The 25825-nt window shown below is 33.0% G+C and overlaps 1 long non-coding RNA gene across 1 annotated transcript; it reads left to right on the top strand.

The window, feature by feature from the left end:
• Positions 1-2725: 2725 nt before the first annotated feature.
• LOC133789854 (uncharacterized) lies at positions 2726-9001 on the top strand. Its single transcript, XR_009873737.1, has 3 exons — positions 2726-2825; positions 2942-3011; positions 6746-9001. It is a non-coding gene; the product is annotated as an uncharacterized LOC133789854 (long non-coding RNA).
• Positions 9002-25825: the final 16824 nt, after the last annotated feature.

A 25825-nucleotide genomic window follows, 5' to 3' on the forward strand; every position in this document is an offset into this window, starting at 1 on the left:
TACATCTTGGGAACTCGGTAGTATAATTGAGTGGGAGTGTTAATCATATATATGAACATCTATAGCGTCTAATGAAGTAGTAAAACGATGGTTTCCTTTTAGTTTGGTTTGAGGTGCTAAATGATAGAGATCTCATTTCAGCAATTAATATTAGTTTACTAAAATATCATTTACAAGGACTAAGTTTTTTAAGGATAAAATACAATGACGGGTAAAACGAAATTTTAGTCACATCTCAGTGTAGATCGTCTATAGATGATTGAATGATAATTATGGTTGTAACAATGGATACTAATAATGTATTTTTCTGCTTATAGAGTGTTCTATGAATTCAAGAGTGCAATTCTAAGTTGTTAGTGGAGTCACAAGGAATTAATAAGTTAGTAAATTTATGATAACTTATTGGAGCTTGATTTCATAGGCCCATGGTCCCCACAGTACCTTGGATAAAATCATCTAGAGAAGAAAATAGATTTTAGGGCAGAATTATTAATTAAGACAAATTGGTGTCTAAATTAATAAATTATTTTAAATCAATGTTCAAATTATAAATAATTAATTTGATAAAGGATCTAAACAATTATTTAATTAATTAATCAATAGAAAATAATACGGGCCTATAGCTCATGAGAATTTCGACCTAAGGGATGTAATTTCCTATTATTTTATTGATATTTTAATAGAATAAGTGATATAATTAAGCCTTTAAAAGGAGTGTTGAGTGAGAGTTGAAAACAGATGATCTGAAGATCTAGTTTTGATATGTTAGGGTTTTAGACTCTCTCTATAATAAAAGTCATTTTCTAAGCCTCTATATTCTCTTCTCTTCTTCTCTCTGTATCTATCTCATGTGTTGAGAATTTCTCACTCTAGTCTAGGTGATTCTAAGGATACTGTGCAAGACTGTGAAGAAATCTGAAGACCAGTTCAGTTTCTTGGTGATACCATGCGACAAAAAGGATAAAAGGGTTATAGAAACTGAATGAAGGACTTATTCATTCCAGTGCATATAATGTAAGTGGTCTTATCATCATCTCTGTTTAAATTCAATTATAGAAACATGTTCTAGGTTTTCTTATATTAATTTGTTTAATATATGATTTATATGAAAATAAATAAGATCCTATATGACGGTGTATTCATGTATCACGGTGTTGTTCTAATAAGGTAGACCATAGGTCACAGTGAGATGTTCATCTTCTCCCACTTACTAGTTTAGAAATAATGTGTTTTATTAAATTAGTCAATTAATTCCAAATTAATCAGTAGTTTATTAATAACCCTATGAATGTAGTAAATTATAAAATACATTTAATTATAAAAGAGCATGTTTCTAAAATTAATGTGATCTAAACAATTACCCACTACATTCATCTAACTTTACTAAAACACTTTTTTTTAAATAAAGTTGGTTATCTTAAAGGCCTATAAAAAATCTATTGCTTTTATTATAGTGTGACTTGCCAAGTTTTAACTAATTTAAGGCTTAGTAGTTTACATGCAATTGATTTCACCAAAACAATTCACATAAAAAGTTAGGACAATCCAAAATAATCATGTTTCTAAAATATGCATGATTAATGAAAACTGTGTGGGGTTTCATGACTGGCATGTGATTGACTAATGCATGATCATTTTATCAGTCAAATATTAGTTAATGTTTATTTAAATAAATAAAATATAAATGATGAATTGAGTACTATTGGATATTTCTAAATTTACAACCCTTTGAAAAATTAGAAATAAAATTATAAAAAAGAAAAGCCTTAAGTTGTTTGCAAGACTCCAAGAATGTTCCTCCTCTCTTTTAGGCTTTCTTTATAATTCTCATAAATTTGTTAGGCCCAACTAACTAATTAGAAACTAATTTTCTCACTAGAGTATTTAATTGAAACTAACTTTTAATTAAATAACTATTTTTGTCATCTTTTTAATTTAGTTGAATTTAAATAATTAAAGAATCATATTCATATAATTATTTAAACGTAAGATTAAATCTTAATCAACTAAAAGATATTTATTTTGCTAATAAAAATAAAATAAGATAGTTATCATTTTAAATTCAAGTAATTTAAAATTAATTAAATAAAAGATTTATTCACACAAAAATAGGATCTTTAGTTTGGGCTCCAAGAGTAGTATCCTAGTGTAGTGCACCAAAATTTTTTTTAGTTATTAAATTTTTTTGTTTTATTTTATTTAATTGTTATAATTGTTTGGTAGAATTTTGTGAATTTAATTGTTAAATGTTATTTATTTATTTATTTTAAAATTTTGAGTAATTGAGTTTTGGTTGAATGCACTAAGGTGCATGGTAGGTAGTGCTCCACCATAGTTATTGAGTGTGTACATGTTCATGGTTGCATGGTGCACATGTGTAGAATTTTCTACACACTTGTAGTTTCCTTTTATTTAGATTTAATTATTTTATTTGAAAAAATAATAATAAAAGAAAGGGGAAACAAGAGCTTGGACATGTGAGCCTAAGTGGGAAAGGGGAAATTCTTTTCCTATTTTATTTGGGTGAATATTGGTTAAAATGGGTGAGATGTTGTCATCTTTATTCCATACCAATTAAAAATAAAAATCAATTAAATAAGAAATAAGAGTAAATAATTAGGAATAGGAAACTTACCCTTTTATTTTATTAGCCTATTATGAGTAAATTAGAATAAAGAGGGAAGGAAAAAGGGAAGAGAGCCATTATGATCTTGGGCTGCCGAAAGTAGAGAGAAGAAGAGAGAGAGAGAGAGAGGCGTGAGCTAGAGAGAGAAGGAGAAGAAGAAAGAAAGGAAGAAGAAGGAGAAGAGGGAATCAATTCTAGGGTATGTCCCTTTACGTTTATGTTTGTTAATTGCTCTTCTTTTGATTCTTGTATTCTTGACTAGAGTTTGATTGTTGGTTTTCTCCTTCTCCTCATGTTGGTTTTTGAAAACCCTAGGCTTGAACAAGGGTGATATAGTTTGAGTATTGGTCATCTTGTGTATTCTTGATTTCACAAATCAAGAGAGGTAATGGATCTTTAGCCCTATTATTTTCATTTTATCTTGGGTATTCATGGTGTTTTGGGTTTGTGGTCAATATGGGTTGATGATGGGGGGATGTTGTCTTGTTGGTATCCTTGTTGATCTTGTAGATTTGGTTGATGGTTAATGTTTCATGTTGTTTTGTTTGTATGGTTATTATTGTATGTTAGAGAAAGGTCGTTTATAAAAGGGTTGGTAAAGGTTTTAAATTGTGATCTATTAAAAATGATGAGAAATATTTTTGAAATAACATGAAAGATTTGATTATTTTGGGCTAAGGATGATGTTTAAGGATGATTGCTATTTTTTTATGTATTTATGTCAATTAAAAATCTTAGAAATGTGATAGGTTGTTTGTAATATTTTAAAAGGATATATATTAGTTTTGTTCTTCCTTGGAATACTTGCATAATAGTAATATGTCAAGAGATTATAATCAAGACAAGGTTAAAGGTGATTATTTGTTTATGATTTGTAAGAATGTTTTAAGGTGGTTTGATGAATTATTGTATGCTAAAGGTAATATTAAAATGATTAAAGAGGTGTACAAACATGCTAGGGTTTGTGTTGGAATATTGTTAAATAAATATGTATGAATTTTGTGAAATATGATGAAAATAATGAATTTCATGATTTATAGTACTTGCTGATTTTTGTGTATAAAAGGTGTCAAAATGATGAGAAAAATGTTTTTGAATGCTTAAAATAAATTTTGCACGTGCTTTGATGTTTTAAGAAGTTAAAAGGGAGATTTTATGATGCCTTGAAATGATATTTTTGTGCAAATAATTACCTACAGTTTATATATATATTATCAAAATATGAGTTTTTAAAAATAAAAATGGTGATTTTGAGGATATATTTAGTTGCTGGAATTTTGATAAAAAAAATGCGAGGTTATACTTTTAATAAATAAAATTTGATGTGTATATTGAAATAAATTAATGCCCTAAACTATGAAAATATTAAAAGTGGTATTTTTAATATATCTATGAGTGTTTATTTTAATAGTTATGATTTTTCTTTATTTTAATTAAGAAAAATGGTGAATTTAATTTACTTGTAAATTTTTAAGTGAATCAAATAGTGGCTGAATGTTTATTAAAATATTATTAAAATAGTTATTGAATTATCACTTATAAATAAATTCTATTTAAAAATTAATCTTAAAAATAATACAAGTAAAAATATATTTTTCCACATCTAAAAATTGTATTTTTTCTCACATTAAGTATGTAAATTTGTTAATTGGATTATAAGGCTGTTTTAAGAAAACATGTTAAATTATAAGTATTTTTTTTTACATAATTCTTGGTCCTTATTATTTTATGGAATTTAAAAGTAAATAATGGAATTATTATATTTTTTTAAATGGTTAAATAAATTATTTTATGAAATAAAATAATGTCATAAGAGGTTTAATCAACTTAGTAATTTTAAAAAGATAAATAATGCCAATCAAAGCATGTTACAAATTCATTATTTTTAAAACGATAGAAATAAGCGCGTATGAATTATCCTTTTTAACGTCATTTTATAACAACGTTCTCACGTATGCATGTCACATGCAAATGCACTTTTACGTTCAAAAATATGTCTATTATGCAACCATATGATTTTTATAGAAAGACCATGCATGTAATATAGGTATAAATTTCATTATTCTTCTAATGACTTTATGTGTAATTATGTCTGTTGTGAGTAGTTTTCACCATGTGTGTGTTGGAAATGTGCCCTGAAAGCATAATGTAGTAGACATTGTTTTATGAAATAAATAAATAAATTGAATTTGTTATGCATATATTTTATGGACTATGTTATTCTATGATAATATTATGTAAATATCAGGAAAATTCCTAAGTTCATATATGTGATCTCAAACACGTATTGGTACGAGAGGATTGTGTTTGAGATAAATGAACTTGAATAGTTCGCAGTAAAATAAAGTTATGGAATCTTTAGATTAATTACTGCAAGTACGGTCCACTAGTATTATGAATACATATGATCTAGATCCGGATCACTAGTGTGGTAGGACACTTTAGTGGAGGTGCTTTATATATTAGAGAATATATAGAACTGGACTAGATATGTTTGTTAATACTTAGTTAAATACCGTTTCGAAGTATTAATTAAATATATCAACTGATGATCATATACAAATAGATCTTAATCCTGAAGTTACTATGAACTCCTGTTTATATTATATGAGTTCTTTGATTCACTTGTTAGGGTCTGTCAGAATGATCAGGCTAGAAACTTTTGTTTTGGGAACTCATTAATATAGATGGCTGGGGACATAGTATACAGATATAGAATCTATACCTTCTCACAAGAGATTGAATGATGGTTCTCTTAAGGGTTGACTTTTGGGACTGAAAGGTTATTGAGCTCAAATTCATAATTTAGTTATGAAATAACCTTCACTAGTAGAGTCAATGGTACTTAAGGAAACAAGAGATAATTAAAAGGGTAAAACGATAATTTTATTCCCGATTAATTATGAACCATTATTAGAGGGTCAAGTTGTATGCAATGATTATATCAATGGACACTTTATGATTATAAAATACTCAGTAAATGAAATGTCTATAATTACAAGAATGCAGTCTCATATTTATAGTGGAATAATCATGAGATTAATAAATTAAGATTATTTAATTAAAGAGTTTAATTAATAATCACAAATTTATTGGAGCTTGGAATTATAGGTCCATAGGTCCCCATAGCGGCTCTATCAACACTGTTCAAGGTAAGAGTTGATATGAAGGGAAAATAGTTTAAAGACATATTTAAGAAGAAATTTGTTCTTCAGGCCAAATATGCAATTATATGATAATAGTGATTAATTAATTAAATACAAATTAGTTGTAGTTAATAAAATTAATTAATATTTAATTATTGTATAATTTTCGAAATTATATTAAATAATTAAATTAATATCGAAATTTAATTAAATAATTAATTAATTATAATTTTCGAAATTATAATAAATTAAATATTTATTTTCAAAAATTTTGGATTTAATTATTTGGTAGAATTAATTAAATAGCTTTATTAGAGTGGGAGATAATAATCTGATAAGTTCAAATTGGATTTGAATTTAAAAGATTAATATTTATTCAAATAATTAATTATATTTGATAATTAATTAAAAAGATAATTAATTTGAATTCAAATTTGAATTAGTTATCAGGTTGTTAGATGTTATCTGATAAAGTAATTTGAATAAATAATTAAATAAAACTTGAAAAACCAATATCCCTAGAAATTAGGAAGCTACACGTTCACACACAATCCAGGACTGTGTGTGGCGTGTAGGGTCAGCATTTTTCAGGGATGAGATTTTCAATTTTATTTATTTAATTAATTAATTAATGGATAATTCAAAAATTGGTTTTTGGATTTTTTCATTAATAGAATAATTAATTAATTAAAAAGTAAATTGTAAAATTGTTACAGATTTATTTTTTAAAATTTGAATATTTTCTTTTAAATATGACTGATCAGAAAATTATTAAGAAAAGATAAGAGAAAAGTGAGTGAGACAACTCTGAAGATTCGCTCTGTGAAAAATAGAACGATAGTTTTCTCTCCCTGAAAATAAAGAATCAATTCTCACACCTATTCTCTTGATCTCATGAGTTGAGTACATCAAGTAGAATCACAAATAAACTATCCTTCATTCTCTAAGTGCCCACACATTTCTTGAGGTGTAGAGAACGCTTTAGAAGATCTTGGTGTGAGTACGTGGGAGCGGCTTGGATAGGAAGATCGTTCTAAATACGAAAAGATAGCAAGGGCACTTGATAGGCTTCAAGAGGTATGATTTCTATTATTATCTTGCTTATGATTAATGTATGTATATTAATGGATCCGCATATTTAAAGGTAGTTTAAATATGTTACAAAATTTTTGTTGTACACTGGGCCAACCACACCACCATTCCGCTGCGTATTAGGAAACTCGTTCCTAACAGTGTGGATGGCCCATACACACATGGGTTATATGAGTGGGCAAAATAGAGTTTTATGTGATGCTAAAGAATGTTATTTGGTTATGGTATAGGCTCGTTGTGAAGTTGTCATTTTTGTTTTGCTTGGACCTGAGGTAAGGAAGTTAGATAGAAGTTTTTTTTGTTTATGCTATGAATGGTAAGATTGCATTGTATGAATAAAAATGTTATGTATGATGATATTTTGCGATATGAATAGTAAATTTCTAATGTATGTTGATATGACTGGATTGTAAGTCATTGAATGTTGTATGATATGAAATAGTTGTTAGCGTGATGAACGCGACTCAACAAAAAGAGGTTACTAAGGATGTGAAGATGTAACCCGAGTTACTAAGGATAAGAAGATGTAACTCCTAGGGCAGACGCGCCGAGGTTATTCAAGGACCAGAGATCCTGTTTACCTCAAGAGGTGACATGGACAAGTTAGCGAGCCATGTTCACAAAGATATGATGTTTATGTTATGGTGTTATAATGATGATGACTTTGTATATGATGCCAATGTTGTGATGATTATGTTTATGTTTACGATAATTATGCTATGAAGTATGACGATGTATGAATATAAATATATTTTGTTGTGTTTTACTTATGTGATATTTGTACTTCCTTACTGGGCTTTTAGCTCACCCTCTTACTTTCCCTTCTAGGTAGCAAATAGGTTTCGCCATGGCATGCGTGGTGATGTGGGGAGTTCTATCGTCATGGTGTGTATGGCGTGGGGGCATCCTATGGACGAGAAACGATCAGTTAAAACGCCATTTTTTAAAAATAATGTTATGCTTATTTTGACATTCTAAACTTATCAGTGGGACTTGAACTTTGGTTAGTTTTAAGAACTTTGCATGAAAACTATTATTTTTCTTTTTGAACTATTGGGCCCAACTTGCATGTTTTAGCAAGGCCCAACTGGGATTTTACAATAAGTGGCTTTTTCCCCTATAAATTAATGAGTATGCAAATGTTTTACAAAGTATTAGATTAGGATGTTTTACACCTAGGGTTAGGGTCGGCGGCATGGTGAGCCAAGGGCTCGGCAAGGGCGGCGCAGGTGGCTGGGGAATCACATGGTGGAAAGGCGTGGGATGGCTGCAGGCACGCAGAGTTGCGAGTGTGCAAAGGCTCAGGCTGGCGCACACTAGAGGCAGGGCCACGGGGCCTGAGTGACGTGTGTGGAGCATGGGCCACATCTTGCCAACACGTGACTATCGATAATGATGGGATCGTCCAATGGATAAATAAATTTGTCCTACAATAAAAGTTTAAAATTTATAAAAATTATATTAGGATCTCATTAGTATTTATTTTAATTAATGTTAGATACTCACCAATAATCTCTAACAAATGACCTGGATATCACTCAGGGCCACATCTTGCCAACACGTGACTATAAGGGATATGGTTTCTCCCACATGTAGCACCATAGAGTTATTTGTAAGTCTGTACATCTTTACTAGTATTCGGCTTAAACTCGACAAGCAGACGGGTAAGCTTCTTCTTTGCTAGCTATTTCTCGATGTTGGCACCATAGAAAGCTTCTCGACCCCTCTTGCTACCCCCGCTTTCATCTATCGATGCTTTCATACTATATATTAAAATTTTCGTTACATATTTGATAACTCCATTTTAGTGTTGTTTTAGGATGTGTTTTTGTGGTAATCTTGAGTATTTATGTTTGTTTTTGTGTTTGTTGTAGGTAGGTGCATTGAATCATGAGACAAATGTAAAAAAGAAGAGGAAATGGTGAAAAAAAGGAGCTTCCAGTGGTTGATTGGCTCAAAATGGCGCTAAGGACGAGTTGTAATAAGTTTATGATGAAGGAAGGATGTTGATGTAGAGTCCAAGAACTTTACTTAGCTAATTGTTTAGTAGTATTATAGTATGTTTAGTATTATCTTTGTAACAGTGGATTTTTGGTTCAGACCGGGAATTATTTGGACACTCATAGTAGTACTTATAGATTTTCTAAGTTTAACCTATAGTTTAAGAATATTAAGTATAACCTAAGGTTTGATTATATGACTGATAATTAAGGATTATATTTATTATACTATAAGGTTTAGATATCAACCAATAGGATTTTAAGCACATGTTATGAATGGGTAATTAAGGATTAAGTATTTTTTAGGATTAAATTAAATAAGGGTAAAGTTTGAATGTTATAGGGTCAGTCAGCAGCTTTGAATACGTTGAAGGCTTAGTCAAGGCTATTTACTCCATTCAAACTTAGCTAAAAATGTGTAATTTCGTGTTTAAATATTCAGCATGTGCCGATATATCGCAGCACGTAGATACGGAAAACACGAGACGATGCACGGTCGCCTCGGGCATACTGGCCCAGGCGATATATCGCCTATAGGGGGCGATATATCGCCTCCTCCAGCATAAATTCAAAATTTTTGAATTCTTTTCCTTTTAGCCATTCAAACTTCTTCAAAAGTCCAGCATCTTTTGAACGAGTCTTCAGCCTCTGCTGAACGATTATTCAAATGATTTTCACCTAAAAAGCCATTATTTTTATTCAAGTAAAATCAAGATACTTTCATTCCCAAACTCTATAAATAGGACCTAGTACCCAGCCATTATTCACCTTTTGCTCTAAGTTCAGAAGCTGCTAGTGCTAAGTGAGTGTGAGAGTGTAAACACCTGGTTCGGGAAATCATAAGCTTAAACATCATAAGCTTATCAAACACTTTGGGAAGTGAGGTTCTATAATATTTCGGTTGTGGTGTAATTTGATCTTACAAGTCTTTGAGGTAACCAAAACTCTAGTTCATTTGTTTTAAGTTATTTTCCCTTCTCTTAATCTTCTACTCAGTCTCCTAACCCCATTTTATTTTAGTTAGGAAATCTAAGCTCTTGAGCACATAAGTTTTGGTAAGTGTAACTTTCAGTGGTTTAGTCTTTCCATCCCTTTCATTTCATCTCTTTTCTTCTTTAGACTCACTCTTTTTAATGGTTATTAGGAGTGTTCCAAAAAGTCCCAACTCAGTCCACATATCCCGGTAACTTTGGTAAGGAAAATAGGATAGAATCTATATGTGTATTGCTTATGTTATCTTATGTATATGTTATGAAATATGATATGTTATGAATATGCTATAAATGTGTATGTTTGTAGGCTTGGGCTTATGCCCTATTTGACTAACAAGACCCCAAAATGATTATGGGCATATGCCTACTTAGCTAGTAGGACCCCACTAATCTCATGGGCATAAGCTTGTTTAGTCTATGGGACCCCAAGTAATAATGGCCATTATAATAAGTGTATGTATTAAGTGTTATGATATGTCTTTACGTTTATTATGAAACTTATGTTTATGACTATGTGTTAGATTTTCCTTGCTGGGCATTAGGCTCATTCCTTTCTGTTTTATGTGCAGGAAAATAGCTTTAGAGGCGGTGAGATTCGTGACGCTTAGAGGATGTGTATCGATGGTGAATGGAGTCAAGGGGCCGAGCGTTATTCGATTCGAGGATGTAGTCTCATTTTTTTTTTTATGGTTTTATATGTATTTTCCGCATTTTCTATGTAACTCTTTTCACTTTAAGTTATTTTTGTTTTAAAGACAATGGGTACCCATATCCTACTTATTTTTATGAAAGTAACCTTTGTTTCTACAAGTTTATAATAAATTATGGTATTTTTGCAAATGTATGTTTTAGTAAGAATTTGTATGTATGGTTTTATAATGGTCCAAGAGTCTAGATTAGTGGGTCATTACAGTTGAAAGGCTAAATTTGGAAAATAATGGAATTAGAGTCGCGACATGGGCTTAAGGGCCGCGACTCTAGTCAAGTCAGAGCATGAAGGTTGCTGAAGGGAATTAGAGTCGTGACTTGCTCTTATAAGCTGCGACACTAGTGGAAGTCAGAGGCGAACCCAGGTGGAGCATCTACACGCGGGCCGTGATTGGGGTTTAGAGGGTCGCGACGCCTAAAGACCTGACCAGACTTCGAATTGCTTTAAAAATGACATAGGTCGCAACCTAGGAAAGGCCAACCTATGAAAAAAAATCATGGTTTTTTTAGTATAAATTCAGACTTTATGTTTTATTTAGGGTAAGGTCATATTTTAATTACGATTTTAGAGATTAAATTTGATTCTGAGACTAGTTTTTCTACACTTTCATATTTTTTATTTCTTCTTCAAGTCTTGGAATTTTATGTTTATAAATAATTATTTTGTTGTTTTAGTCATGTCTGATATGAACTAAATACTTCTATCTAGGGTTTAATGTAGTCACTTGGATTTCTATTTAATCTTATTATGATGTTCTATTGATTCTTCTTCTTTATTCTAATCTATATAATGTTTGCTTAATACTAGTAAATACATGCTCAATATTTGCTTGATTTATAATTTTGATTCAAAATTTGAAAGATGAGAATTGAATATGCTATTTTTATACAGACAGATGTTACATATTGGATGAAAGTACCTGTATGGCTTGTGTAGTAATTAGGTTTCTATGCTTAATGTCTGCTATATGTTTAAGTTTATCACAGATATGTAGAAAACCTGCATATAGGTTGAGATATTATATCTCGAAAAAGAATATGAATCGATTTTTGTTAACCTGCTATTAGAATAGGAAGAAAGAAATTTAGTGTTGATTAATAAAATTAATAGAATGAAAAGTTGATGAAGTTAACACCCTAGGTTTTTAATTATTGACTCAATCTTTATTTTTTGCAAAGTTTATTTTAATTTTAAATTTTAGTTTAAAAATACTCTATTTTCGACAGCCAAATAGAAATTTAAAAGCATTTATTATTAATTGGTTGATAGTCCTTGTGGGAACGATACTTTATTTACTATCTATATTACTTGAATCGATTACGTATACTTGTGTATCATATTTTCACGATCAATTTTTTGGCATCGTTGCCAGGGACTTAAGATCCAATATCAAAATTAATTGCTTTTTTGTTCTAATTTGGATTTTATATTTTATAATCATTTGGATCGAGGCTGTATTTTATTTCAGGAATTATTGGTATATGCGGGGGAGTAGACAAAAGGAACTCATACCGATAGATCTTGAAATTGAGAGAACGTGCAAAAGAAACTGAAATATAAAAAAAAGGTTGGATTTTACCATGGCTAAGAATGCTAATAACGGTGTGAACAAAAATGCAAATATGGGTAATGCAACTAAAGCCAATCAACCTTTGAGAAACTATGTACTCCCTAGTGTTACGGGGATACATTCAAGTATTTGTTCTCCTACTGTAGAGGCAAATAATTTTGAGATAAAACCCTCGATCATTCAAATGGTACAGAATTGTGTCCAATTTGGGGGATTACCAAACGAGGATCCAAATCTCCATATCAGTAATTTTTTAGAGTTGTGTGGGACATTCAAAATGAACGGGGTGAGTAACGATGCTGTCAGATTAAGATTATTCACATTTTCGTTAAGAGAAAGAGCTAAGAGTTGGTTGAATTCATTACAAGCCAACTCTATAGTTACTTGGGAAGACTTGGCTCAGAAATTCCTTAGTAAATATTTTCCTTCTGCGAAGCAGCCCGATATAGAGGAGAGATCAATAACATCCATCAGCTGGATGGGGAATCGGTATATGATGCGTGGGAACACTTTAAAGAGTTGCAAAGGAAGTGCCCACATCATGGAATAGAGAAGTGGCTGCTAGTGCATACATTTTACAATGGTTTGGGGAGAAATACAAGGACAATTATTGATATAGCATCGGGAGGAGCACTTATGAGAAAAAGTGCCAATGAAGCTTATGAACTACTGGAAGAGATGGCCATGAATAACCACAATTGGCCTACTGAGTGTGAGAATAAGAGGGTGGCAGGAGTCTTAGAGGTCAATCCTATTGCTTTATTGACTGCACAAGTGGCATCTCTCACCATGCAATTGCAGCAAAATAACATCGCCGCACAAGCAATGCAAGTACAGAATGTCATGAGTTGTGAGAATTGTGGGGGACCACATTCTTATGAACAATACCCGAGCAGCAGAAGTAAATAGTATACCTTGGGAACAGGCACAGGTTATTGGTAACTTTTCAAGACCTACACCCAATACCTACTCAAATTCATATACTCCTGCGTGGAAGAATCACCCTAACTTGTCTTGGAAAAATAACCGAGGTTTACAACCACAGTATCCACCTCAACAATCACCTCATCAACTGACTTATGGACTACATTCTAGGCCTTATTATGACCCAAACCCATGCCCATCTCATCCACCACCACATCCTCCAATGAACTCACCAACAACTCAGCCAGACCAATTAAATCAATTTATGACAGAGACAAGGTCTTCAATCAGGAATTTGGAGACACAAATGGGTCAATTGGCTAAACTAATTTCTAGTAAATAGCAAGGGAATTTGCCTAGCTCCACAGTGGTAAATCCTAAAAAGCAATGTCAAGCTGTCACTTTGAGGAGTGGGAGTAAGTATGATGGACCTATAGTGGATGACAAGGGAAAGAAGACAGAGGATCAACATGTCATTAGTCCAGCACAAGAGGAGGTTACTGAAGACCTTCCAAAGAGAGAGAAGCCGAAATACACCGAGCCTACACCAAAGATTCCTTATCCTCAACGGTTCTGAAAGGCCAATCATGACAAACAATTCTCCAAATTTATGAAGGTATTTAAGAAACTTCACATTAACATTCCTTTTGTAAAGGCTCTAGAACAAATGCGTTTTTATGTTAAGTTTATGAAAGAGATATTGTCTAATAAGAGAAAAGTGGAGCATTATGAAACCATGGCATTAACTAAAGAGTGTAGTGCAATTATTCAAAAGAAACTTCCTCGATAGTGAAAAGATTCGGGCAATTTCACTATACCTTGCACCATTGGGAACTTTCATTGTGAGAGGGCTTTCTGTGATCTGGGTGCAAGCATTAATTTAATGTCGTTGTCCGTATTTAAAAGACTTGGTTTGGGGGAAGCTAGACCCATTACTGTTACTCTTCAACTGACTAACGATTCATTAACACAACCCCGAGGTATTATAGAGGACACTTTATTAAAGGTAGATAAGTTCATTTTCCCAGCAGATTTCATTGTATTAGATATGGAGGAAGATGAGGACGTGCCTATTATATTGGGACGACCATTTTTAGCCGCAGGGCAAGCTTTGATAGATTTCCAGAAGGGTGGTTAAGGCTCAGAGTATAAGGTGATGATGTCGTTTTTAATGTTTTTAAAGCCTTGAAATATCCTTCAGTTAGTGACAGTTGTTTTAGTGTTATTGTATTGGAGGAACAAGGTAAAAGTGTCAAGTCTATTGAGGATCCACTTGAGTTGAGTTTGGTTGCAAGTCCTGAAAAGTGTGATGGTACTGAAGCCAGTGAATATGTTAAGTGGCTGAACGCATCGGGGCAAATTTATAAAAATAAATATGAGGAATTGGGGCAAGTGCCTAGAGACCTCTCCCATCTATAGAGAAGCCACCAATTCTTGAGTTAAAGACTTTACCGAATCATCTTAAGTATGCTTATTTGGGTAAGAATGATACTCTCCCAGTTATTATTTCAGTTTCATTGTCTCTAATTAAAGAAGAGAAGCTACTTAGGGTGTTGAGGGCTGACAAGCTAGCAATTAGGTGGACTATGGCAGACATCAAGGGTATAAGCCCTTCAACGGTGATTTACCGTATATTAATGGAGGAGGATAGTAAGCCTAGTATCAATGCTCAAAGGAGGCTCAATCCTTCAATGAAAGAGGTGGTAAGGAAAGAAATTCTTAAATGGTTGGATGCAGAGGTAATTTACCCAATATCGGACAGTGCATAGGTTACTCCTGTTAAGGTAGTTCCAAAGAAGGGTGGCATGACGGTGGTTAAGAATGATAATAATGAACTAATTCCAACTCGTACGGTAACGGGGTGGAGAATTTGTATTGACTACCATAAACTAAATAAGGCCAACAGTAAAGACCATTTCCCCTTGTCTTTTGTAGATCAGATGTTAGAAAAATTGGCATGCCATCCTTATTACTGTTTCTTGGATGGGTATTCAGGATACCATCAGATTCCCATAGCACCGGAGGATCAAGAAAAGACTACCTTCACATGCCCTTATGGAACATTTGCATTTTGGATAATGCCATTTGGGTTATGTAATGCTCCAACAACTTTTCAAAGATGTATGAGGTCTATCTTTTCAGACATGGCGGAAAAAGGTTTAGAGATCTTTATGGATGACTTTTTAGTCTTTGGGCCCTCTTTTGCTGGATGTTTGGCTAATTTGGAAAGGGTTTTGAAAAGATAAGAGGAGTCAAATTTAATATTAAACTAGGAGAAATGTCACTTTATGGTGACAGAAGGCATAGTCTTGGGCCCCAAAATTTCACGCCATGGTATTGAGGTAGACAAGGCCAAGATATTGACAATAGAAAACTTACCTCCACCGGTGTCTGTTAAGGGGGTTCGTAGTTTTTTGGGCCATGCTGACTTTTATAGGAGGTTTATAAAGGACTTTTTGAAAAAATCAAAGCCCTTATCTACTCTACTTATGAATGGTGTGGTGTTTTACTTTGATGCTGACTGTTTAAGGGCGTTTAACACGCTGAAGGAAAAATTGGTGTCTGCTCCGATTATTGTATCACTGAATTGGGAACTTCCTTTTGAATTAATGTGTGATGCTAGTGATTATGTATTATGAGCGGTTCTGGGACATCGAGTTGACAAGGTATTCCGAATGATTTATTATGCTAGTAGAACCTTGAATGATGTTCAATTAAATTATGCAACTACTGAGAATGAATTACTTATGATTGTCTTTGCATTCAACAAGTTCAGGCCATATTTAATTGGTAATAAGATGATTTTTTATACATGTCATTTTGTTATTAAGTACCTTATGACCAAGAAGGATGCCAAGCCCCGCTTGATTCGATGGGTCCTATTATTGCAAGAGTTTGATATGGAAATTCGTGATAAAAAGGGGACAGAAAATCCAGTTGCGAATCATTTGTCCAGATTGGAAATAGTAGAATAGCATAATGAGAAAGAGGAACAAATTGATGAAAACTTTCCGGATGAACAGTTATTTTCCATTGAAAGTGAAGAAAAGCTACATTGGTTTGCGGATTATGTCATTATTTGGTAGCTAAAGTTGTGCCTATGTCAAGGCAACAACTCAAAAATTTCTATTCAAAAGTCAAGGATTATTATTGGGATGAGTGTATTCTCTTTCATCATTGTGTTGATCAAGTAATTAGAAGATGTGTCCCAAAAGAGGAGATTATTTCCATACTTACTCATTGTCATACTTTACATTGTTGTTGTCAATTTGGAGGAACAAGGACAATAGCAAAAGTTTTGCAATGTGGGTTTTATTGGCCTACGTTATTTAAAGATGCTAATGCCTTTGTTAAAAGTTGTGATCATTGCCAACGGACCGGTAATATATCAAGAAGAGATCAAATGTCGATGACTAGAATTTTGGAAGTTGAGTTGTTTGATGTATGGGGAATAGATTTTATGGGACCTTTTCCGTCATCTTATAATAACAAGTACATTTTGTTGGGAGTAGATTATGTTTCTAAATGGATGGAAGCTGCAGCAACTCCTACTTTTGATGGTAAAGAGATATTTATATTCCTTCATAAAAATATTCTTACCCGGTTCGGTACTCGAAGAGAAATTATTAGTGACAGAGGAAGTCATTTCTGTAACAAGTCATTCACAGCTCTATGCGCTCGTTATGGATTTCATCATCGAAAAGCCTTATTCTATCATCCACTTGCTAATAGTCAAGTAGAAGTGTCAAACCAGGAGATTAAACGTATTTTGGAGAAGACTGTAAATACATCAAGGAATGATTGGTCAAAAAAAATGGATGATTCATTGTGGGCATATCGCACAGCCTTCAAGACATCGATTGTTATGTCACCATATCGGCTGGTGTTTGGGAAGGCATGTCATTTACTGGTGTAACTTTAGCACCGAGCTTATTGGGCAGTAAAAAACCTTAATGTTGATCTATTTATGGCAGGACAGAATAGGCTTCTAGATTTTAATGAGCTCGATGAATTTCGAAATGAAGCCTATGAGAATTCAAATATTTATAAAGAAAAGTCTAAATTATTTCATGAAAAAAGGATAATTAGATAGGATTTCCAACCAGGAGACAAGGTGTTATTATTTAATTCTCGATTGAAGATTTTTCCAGAAAATTAAAGTCGAGATGGTCAGGTCCATTCACAGTTGTTGTTTCATTGCCTTATGGCGTGGTGCAGATTCATAGCGAGAAGACGGGACACTTTAAAGTGAATGGTCAGAGATTAAAGCACTATTTGGAAGGACCGGTGGAAAAATGCAAGTCTGTGATGCTTTTGGAACCCTTTTGAATTGGGTATTCAACATCCGGCTAAATGACGTTAACGACAGCGCTGTAGGAGGCATTCCTATACATTATTTTAGTTTTTTGTGTTTTTTTTTGTTTTATTTCTTAAGTAGTTGAACAATCTTATTTAATTTCTTTTTGAATTTGTAAAGATTTATTTATTATTTTTAGTAAAATGTATGTAAAAATCGTGCAATTCATGAAAAGGTCATTTTTCAATTAGTCTGGAGGTCAAGTAGCGACTTGAGTTTGTAAGTCGCGGCTTTAAACTAAGTTAGAGAGCATGGAAAATATAGGAGGAGGCAGGCCGCGACTTGAGCTTATAAGTCGCGGCCCCAAGACAAGTCAGAGAGTAAATAGAGGTCGGAGGGTATAGGCAAGCCGCGACTTGATAGTGGAGGGTCGCAGCACCTGCGAACTAGAATTGAAAAAAAATTGAGGCAGGTCGCAACTTGATAGTTGTGGGTCATGGCGCACCTCCATCAGAAAGGGGAAAACATGTTTGAAATCGTTTTTTTTTTCACTCAACCCCCTCATTTCGAAATTTTCTGCTTTCCCACACAATATTTTTGCAGAATCTCTCTCCCTTTTCACTTTTTCATCTCCTTAAAACAACCATCTCTCTCAATTTTACATTTTCCTTTTTAACACAACCATAAAACAAAACCCACCACTTCCTAGATCCATATTTCTTTCTTTCTTTCTTTTAATCAAACCCTAATTTGTTCTCTTTGTGATATTGAAGATTGGAAGAGCAATTGAAGAGTGGGCAATATCAAAGACTCAAAGGCACGTAAGTTTTTTTCTTTTTAATGTTCTTGAAGTTTTTAATTGAAGTACTTCTATCACAAGAGATTGAATTGGAATTGTGGAATACATTTTTAGTATATTTTGTGCTCTTTGAGTTGGGATCATTGGGGTGATATTCAGTTGGGGAAATAAGATAAATCAACGGAAGTGTCATCGAATTTTTGTTGTAATATTTGGTGCATTGTGTGATTATGGGACCACAAAAACAACCTGCTAGCGCTGCTTCTACTAAATATACTAATTGCCCTTCCACTTCCCACACCCAACCGCCTCAACCACTACCAGCCTTGCCACCAGCACCTCCTCAAGAATATGATCCTACTCGTTTTATTAGTAATGATGCCTTTGATCTTTATCAAAGGTTATCTTAGCATCAAGTAATTCAAGAACGAGGCATGTAATATCAAGATGAACCTTATCCCCAAGCAACTTATCACATAATTAAGTCTGAAATTCAATATTGCAATTGGCAAAGTTTTGTTTTGTAGACCATAAAATGCCCAAGTTCAATTGTTCCATGGTCTATGAATTTTATGCTTTCCCAGGCGCGGTGAATAGAAAGGTCTTTGTGCGAGGGGTTTTAGTGGAGTGTCACATTGATAATATTGATGCATTATATCCATTACCGATGTTGTCACAAGAGGACAATGAATATTATCAACTAGCTTATCATACTGAGACTGATTGGGTTGAAGTGGCTGAAACATTAGGCGTTGTCGATGCTACATTTGTAATGCAAGATGGACAACCGAAGCCTTTCAGACAATTTCAAATGAATAGGGTGGCGAAGGCTTGGACGCTCTTTGTGAGTACGAGGCTTATGCCTAATACTCACTTATCAGAAGTGGGAACTGATCAGTTTCTTCTTATCTATGCTATCATGACGGGAATCTCTGTAGATATTGGAAGAGTTATCCGAACTATTATCTGAGATTTCTGTCGAATGACCACCACTGCTGGTTTGGGGAATGGATCGATGATTACTGATTTATGTGAGGTGTGGGAGGTACCTAACTATCCTAGTGATATTTATAGGAAGGCAATGGGGCCCATTTCTTGCGCTTTTGTGTTTAAATTCAATGCCCCATCTTTGGATCCACCTGCACCACAGCCCCGGCCTGCGAGAGTTGAAGAAGAAGGAGATGCAGCTGTCCATGCCCATGCTCAACCAGAAGAGTCAAGGGCAGCTGAAGAGGAGGGAAGAGGAGCTTATCCTCCATTTTTGGCACTTGAGGCTCCACCGGATCGGCAATTGGCCAGATTGGATTATATCATCTGGCAAAACCAACACACTCATAATTATTTGGGGGGGGGGGGGGGGGCGGCTTCATGATTATCATCGAGGTCAGGCAGACAGAAAAAATGAGTTGGTTTGCCGGTGGTCAAATCAGGAGGAGGACAGGCATTATTTTCCTTATCCACCAACTTGACATCCTTTCCCCGATCCACCACCCTTTTGACATGATTCGCACTAGGTAAGTTTTCTTTCTTTACTTATTTTAAACATTGGGGACCCTGTTCAGTTTAAGTTTGGGGGAGGGAGCTTATTTTTCCGTTCGTTTTGTTTGTGTTGTTTGTTTAGTTGTGTTAGTTGTTTGGTGTAGAGTTTTGTTTTAGTGTGTGTTTAGTACCAACATGAATGATGGTTGACAACAAGTGCCAATGAGAACAAAGAGAATGTTATGCGTATAATCCAAAGAAAATGAAATCTGAAAAAAAAAAATTGTGTACTTGATTGAACACTCTGTTAGTTCATTTTAGTTTAAACAACATTTGTTGAATATCTTGTCATGTTGTTTAAATTGATGTTTTTGATATTGATTATGCTTTCTTGAATTGGTTGGTGGATTGATGAATGGAAAGTGGACATTATTTTCTACAACTCTAGAACTTGCTTACTTGTTATTTGAGGCGAAATAATATATCATATATGCTAAGGAATATGATTTAGGCTACATTTGGACCGTTTGAGCTTTTCGTGCTGACCTGAAATTAATTGATCCTTTGGTTAACCCTTTTGAGCCTAACATTGTATCTTTGTTCTAAGCCATTATTTAAGCCTAATACTTGAACTTAGTTATATATCCGTCCCTAATATTCTATGAGCACATGATTGAAAAAAAAGTTATGCAGGTAGATGTGTAATGGAGTTTATTTATGAATATAGTGGGATTAGAAAATGAAAAGTACAAAAGATTAGAGAGAGTATATATTGAAAAAAAATCAATAAAAACTACAGTCCCAATATGAATATATAAAAGAATCATGTTTGGGGAGTGTAGTCATCATCTGAAAAAAATATATATATCTCTAAATAAAATCAAGAAAGGGGATTGTGGAATTATATTTACTATGGGAGTAAAGTCGGTGATTTTTGGTCATGTGCTTATAGTATAGTGAGCTTAAAAATTACTTTCTCATCTACCTTTACCTATGTCATAATTACAAGCTTATACAAGTCCTAATTATTCTTATGCATATCATGATTTATATTAGTGGAGAATAGCAAGTGAGCTTATGGAATTATTTGGTTTGAATGGACTGATTGGATAGAATTTGGCTAGTATAACTGATTTCAAATTCGTTTATTTAATGATCATGACTTGGTAATCCAAAATGTTAGTAGACTAAAGTGTGTTGATGGAGTGTTTTGATTGAAATTCTGGATTGCATAAACTATTGAGTAGGTATTTTTTAGAATTATATGATTAGCATTCATGATTTTGAGGCGTAAGTATTGTTGTTGGTATAATTTATGTTGTGGGTGTTGTCCAGTGATGTCTTTGTTGTTAGAGTCTAGGTTTGTTTTGAGTCCTTTGTTCGAGGGCGAACAAAGAGTAAGTTTGGGGGAGTTTGATAACTCCATTATAGTGTTGTTTTAGGATATGTTTCTGTGATAATCTTGAGTATTTATGTTTGTTTTGTGCAAGATTACTCTTGTTTTTATCTTTGTTGTAGGTCGGTGCGTTGAATCATGAGACAAATATAAAAAGAAGATGAAATGGTGAAAAAATGAGCTTTCAGGGGTCGCTTGACTCAAAATGGTGCTAAGGACAAGTTATAATAAGTTTCTGATGAAGGAAGCATGTTGAAAGGGTAAAATTTGAAAATAACGGAATTAGAGTCGCAGCATGGGCTTAAGGGCTGCGACTCTAGTCAAGTCAGAGCCTGAAGGTTGCTGAAGGGAATTAGAGCCGAGACTTGGTCTTATAATTTGCAGAGCTAGTGGAAGTGAGAGGCGAACCCAGGTGGTGCATCTACACGCAGGCTGCGACTAGGGTTTATAGGGTCGCGGCTCCTGAAGACCTAACCAAACTTTGAATTGCTTTAAAATGACACGGGCCATTACCTAGGAAAGGCCAAGTCGCGACCCGCCTATGAAAAAATAGAATTCATGGTTTTTTTTAGTATAAATTCAGACTATATGTTTTAATTAGGGTGAGATCATATTTTAATTACGAGTTTAGGGATTAAATTTGATTCTGATACTAGTTTTTCTGCACTTTCATATCTTTTATTTCCTCTTCAAGTCTTTGAATTTTATGTTTATGAATAATTATTTTGTTGTTTTAATCATGTCTGATATGAACTAAACACTTCTATCTAGGGTTTAATGTAGTCACTTGGATTTCTATTTAATTTTTTTATGATGTTCTATTGATTCTTCTTCTTTATTCTAATCTATATAATGTTTGCTTAATACTAGTAAATACTTGATCAATATTTGCTTGATTTATGATTTTCATTCAAAATTCGAAAGATGAGAATTGAATATGCTATCTTTATATAAACATAGGTTACATATTGGACGAAAACCTGTATGGCTTGTGTAGTAATTAGTCTTCGATGATTAATACATGCTATATGTTTAAGTCTTATCACAGATATGTAGAAAACTTGCATATAGGTTGAGATCTTATATCTTGAAAAAGAATAGGAATCGATTTTTGTTAACTTGCTATTAGAATAGGAAGAAATAAATTTATAACTGGTTAATAAAATTAATAGAATGAAAAGTTGATGAAGTTAACAACCTAGGTTTTTAATTATTCAATCAATCTTTATTTTTATAAAGTTTATTTTAATTTTAAGTCTTAGTTTAAAAATCACTCTATTTTCGACAGTTAAATAGAAATTTAAAAGCATTTATTGGTAAATGGTTGATAGTGTTTATGGGAACAATATTTTATTTAGTATCTATATTACTTGAATCGATTACGTACACTTGCGCATCATATTTTCACGATCAATATTATATCAAATAACAGTTTTTATGCATTCGTAAATTTATTAATAAAATAATAAATTGGTTTTAGAATAATAAGTAATGCACTTCATTAGATTAGAAAAGAAGTTACAAAAATAAATTTTTATTACAACTCATCCTCATCATTAGATCCTATAACAGCATATCATCACCATCACTATCACTATCAACTAGTACATTTTCTTCTTCACGCTAGTCCAAAGTTTACTCATCAAATTCATCTTCATCATCAACAACAAACTCAATAGAAGTTTCGCCGAGTAATTCATCAACATTTTATGCTTTAGTTGGATTGACATCAGTACGAAGTCCGGAAAAATTAACTTTTTTGTATTATCGTTATATCATTGGTACGATCAGTATCATCGATATTTCTATCTGAAAAATCTCACATTCCTTGCAATATAAATATATATTATTTACCCAACACTTGAAAATTTATAATTTATTAATTAAAAATTAAATTAATTATTTTTGTATATTAATTTAAAATTTTATTATGTTTATTTTTTTATTTCTTACTAATTAAATATTTTTTTATTCACTTTATTATTTATTTTTTACCCTACTCTTTAAAATTTTATACTTTATTAATTAGTAATTAAATTAATTAGTTTTGTATAATGAGTAAAAATTATATTATCTTTATTTTTATTTCTTAGTAAATAAATTTTCATTTATTTATTTACTTAATATTAGATATTTACCCTACTCTTTAAAATTTATGATTTATTTATTCCCCAACGCTCTTGCTACCACCACTCTCATATATATCTTACTATATCATAGTTAATTAATAAATGATTAAATTAATTACTTTTCCATATTATGTAATAATTTTATAATAATTTTATTTTTCTACTAATTAAAATATTAATTTTTCAGTTATAATTAAATTAACTTTTAAATATTAAATTAATCACCCAATTATTTAATACACACTTTATTAATTAATTATTTTTATAAATGAAGTAATATAATATTTTTTATTTCTTACTAATTATACTCTAATTTAACCAATTTACTAAAATATTTTTTATCTATAAGTAATTTAAATATGTATAAATTATATCTTATGCCATTAATTTGTGTTATGAAGATTCGGTAGCATATCGGCTTACACTTTACCTACCCAAAAAATTCAAATCTACAAATATCAAATCTAGAATAACACAAATCTCTATTATAAAATCTCTTCTATATAAAAAGTGTGTAGATAACGAAAAAATTTGGTTTTACCGGTTTTTTATTTTTTCTGTTAACTTTAATGGAAATTTCTTATATTTAACAGAATATTCTTATATTTAATTGTAGATTGTAAACCTGACTTAAACTTAAATAAAATAAATAAATAAATAATTAAAATAAGTTAATTCTGAGATATTTTACAATGATAATTATTTGAAAATAATAAAATCATATATTTTATAACTTAAATAAAATCTAATTAAACTTAAACTTAGTTTATATTTGTGATACCCCGATTTCGAGAATGAGAATATTGATCTCGAAACTCAGGCTCGTAAGGTGTAAGCTCGAGACAAGCATAGTCATCATGTGATCAGCAAGTCAGAGACAGTCTCACTGAGCAGTAAATGTGACAACGTCGGGATTGGTTGAGCTCAAAAACTATGTAGTCTCGGATGTGTTTCGAGACTATAAGTTAGGCCCGAAACTCACAATGGCAATAGTTCAACACTTGTATAAAATCTCCAGATTAATTTACTGTCCTCAGACAGGGCGATTCGAGCTCGAGTATTGTGAGCTCGAAGAAGATGGTTTCGTCAACATTACTTGTCGACAACAGAGGCGAACCGAGGTTACGAGCTCGTGATGGGTGAACGACCTCGAAGGTGTATGAGTCAAATGCCTACGCTCATAAACTATGTGTGTACATATTTATTATTGTAAAATCCCTACATATAAGGGATCTGATGCAATCTGTTATTAATCCCGAAAATCATGGGATATAACAATGTATGTAGACCCCACAAAGATAGTAAAGGTGGGTAAGAAATAGACCCCACAAAGATAGTTAAGGTGGGTAAGAATCTTTCTGAAGAAACGAAATAGCAATTAATCCGCTTCTTAAAAGAAAACCAGGATGTATTCGCATAGTCACACTAAGACATGGTGGGAATTAGTCCAAATGTCATGAGTCATGCACTTAACATTGACAAAAGCTTCCCCCAAAGCAGAAAAAGCAAAAACTCCTAGACGATGATAGAAAGAAGGCCCTCAAGGAAGAAGTCGACAGGTTAAAGGCAAACGATTCATACGAGATGCCTTCTATCCTGATTGGATTTCCAATCCAATGTTGGTTCTGAAGCCCAACAACAAATGGAAAACCTGTATCGAATAATCCGACCATAACAAGGCATGTCCTAAAGATTATTTCCCCTTACCTAGGATAGATCAGCTTTGTAACGGATAAAGGGCTATACTGCTACAATGTCATGCCTTTCGGTCTCAAAAACGCTAGAGCAACGTACCAAAGACTGGTGAATAGAATGTTCTCTGAGCAGATAGGTAATAACATGGGAGTTTATGTTGACGACATGCTGGTCAAGTCCAAACATAATAATAACCATGTGGATGATCTCGCATAATGCTTTACTGTACTACGGAAATATAACATGAAACTCAACCCACAAAAATGCTCTTTTGGAGTATCTTCAGGAAAGTTTCTGGGATTCATAGTGAATCCACGGGGAATAGAGGTTAATCCAGACAAGATCAAGGAATTGATTGATATGCCCTCACCTCAAAAGCATAAGGATGTCCAGAGTTTAACTGGACGAAAGGCGTCACTAAGTAGGTTTGTTTCAAAATCTACAAACCGTTGTCCTCCTTTTTTCAACCTTTTGAGAGGGGGCAAAAAGTTCGAGTGGTCAAAGGAATGCGAGCTTGCATTCCAGGACCTAACGAAACATCTCGCTGAACCACCAATCGTGTCGAAGCCTATCACATGAGAAGTCTTGTACATGTACCTCGCTACAACAGAGCATGACATTATCGCTGTGCTCACCCGGGAAGACAAGAAGGTACAAAAACCAGTGTACTATCTTAGCAAAAGGTTACTGGAGGCAGAATCGAGATACCCTTTAATGGAAAAACTAGCTCTTAGCCTGATCCACTCATCTCGAAAGCTCCGACCTTATTTCCAAGCACACGTTATTCATGTGCTAACTGACTAGCCTCTATGACAAGTTTTATCTAAACCAGAAGCCTCTATAAGATTGTTGAAGTGGGATGTCGAACTCGGACAATTCGAGATCACATATCACAAGAGAATGACCATAAAGGGACAGGCCCTGGCAGATTTCATTGTAGAGTGTACTGGAGTGTCTAATGACGAAGTTGT

This window comes from Humulus lupulus, chromosome 7 (assembly GCF_963169125.1).
Source record: "Humulus lupulus chromosome 7, drHumLupu1.1, whole genome shotgun sequence".
Classification (NCBI taxonomy): domain Eukaryota; kingdom Viridiplantae; phylum Streptophyta; class Magnoliopsida; order Rosales; family Cannabaceae; genus Humulus; species Humulus lupulus.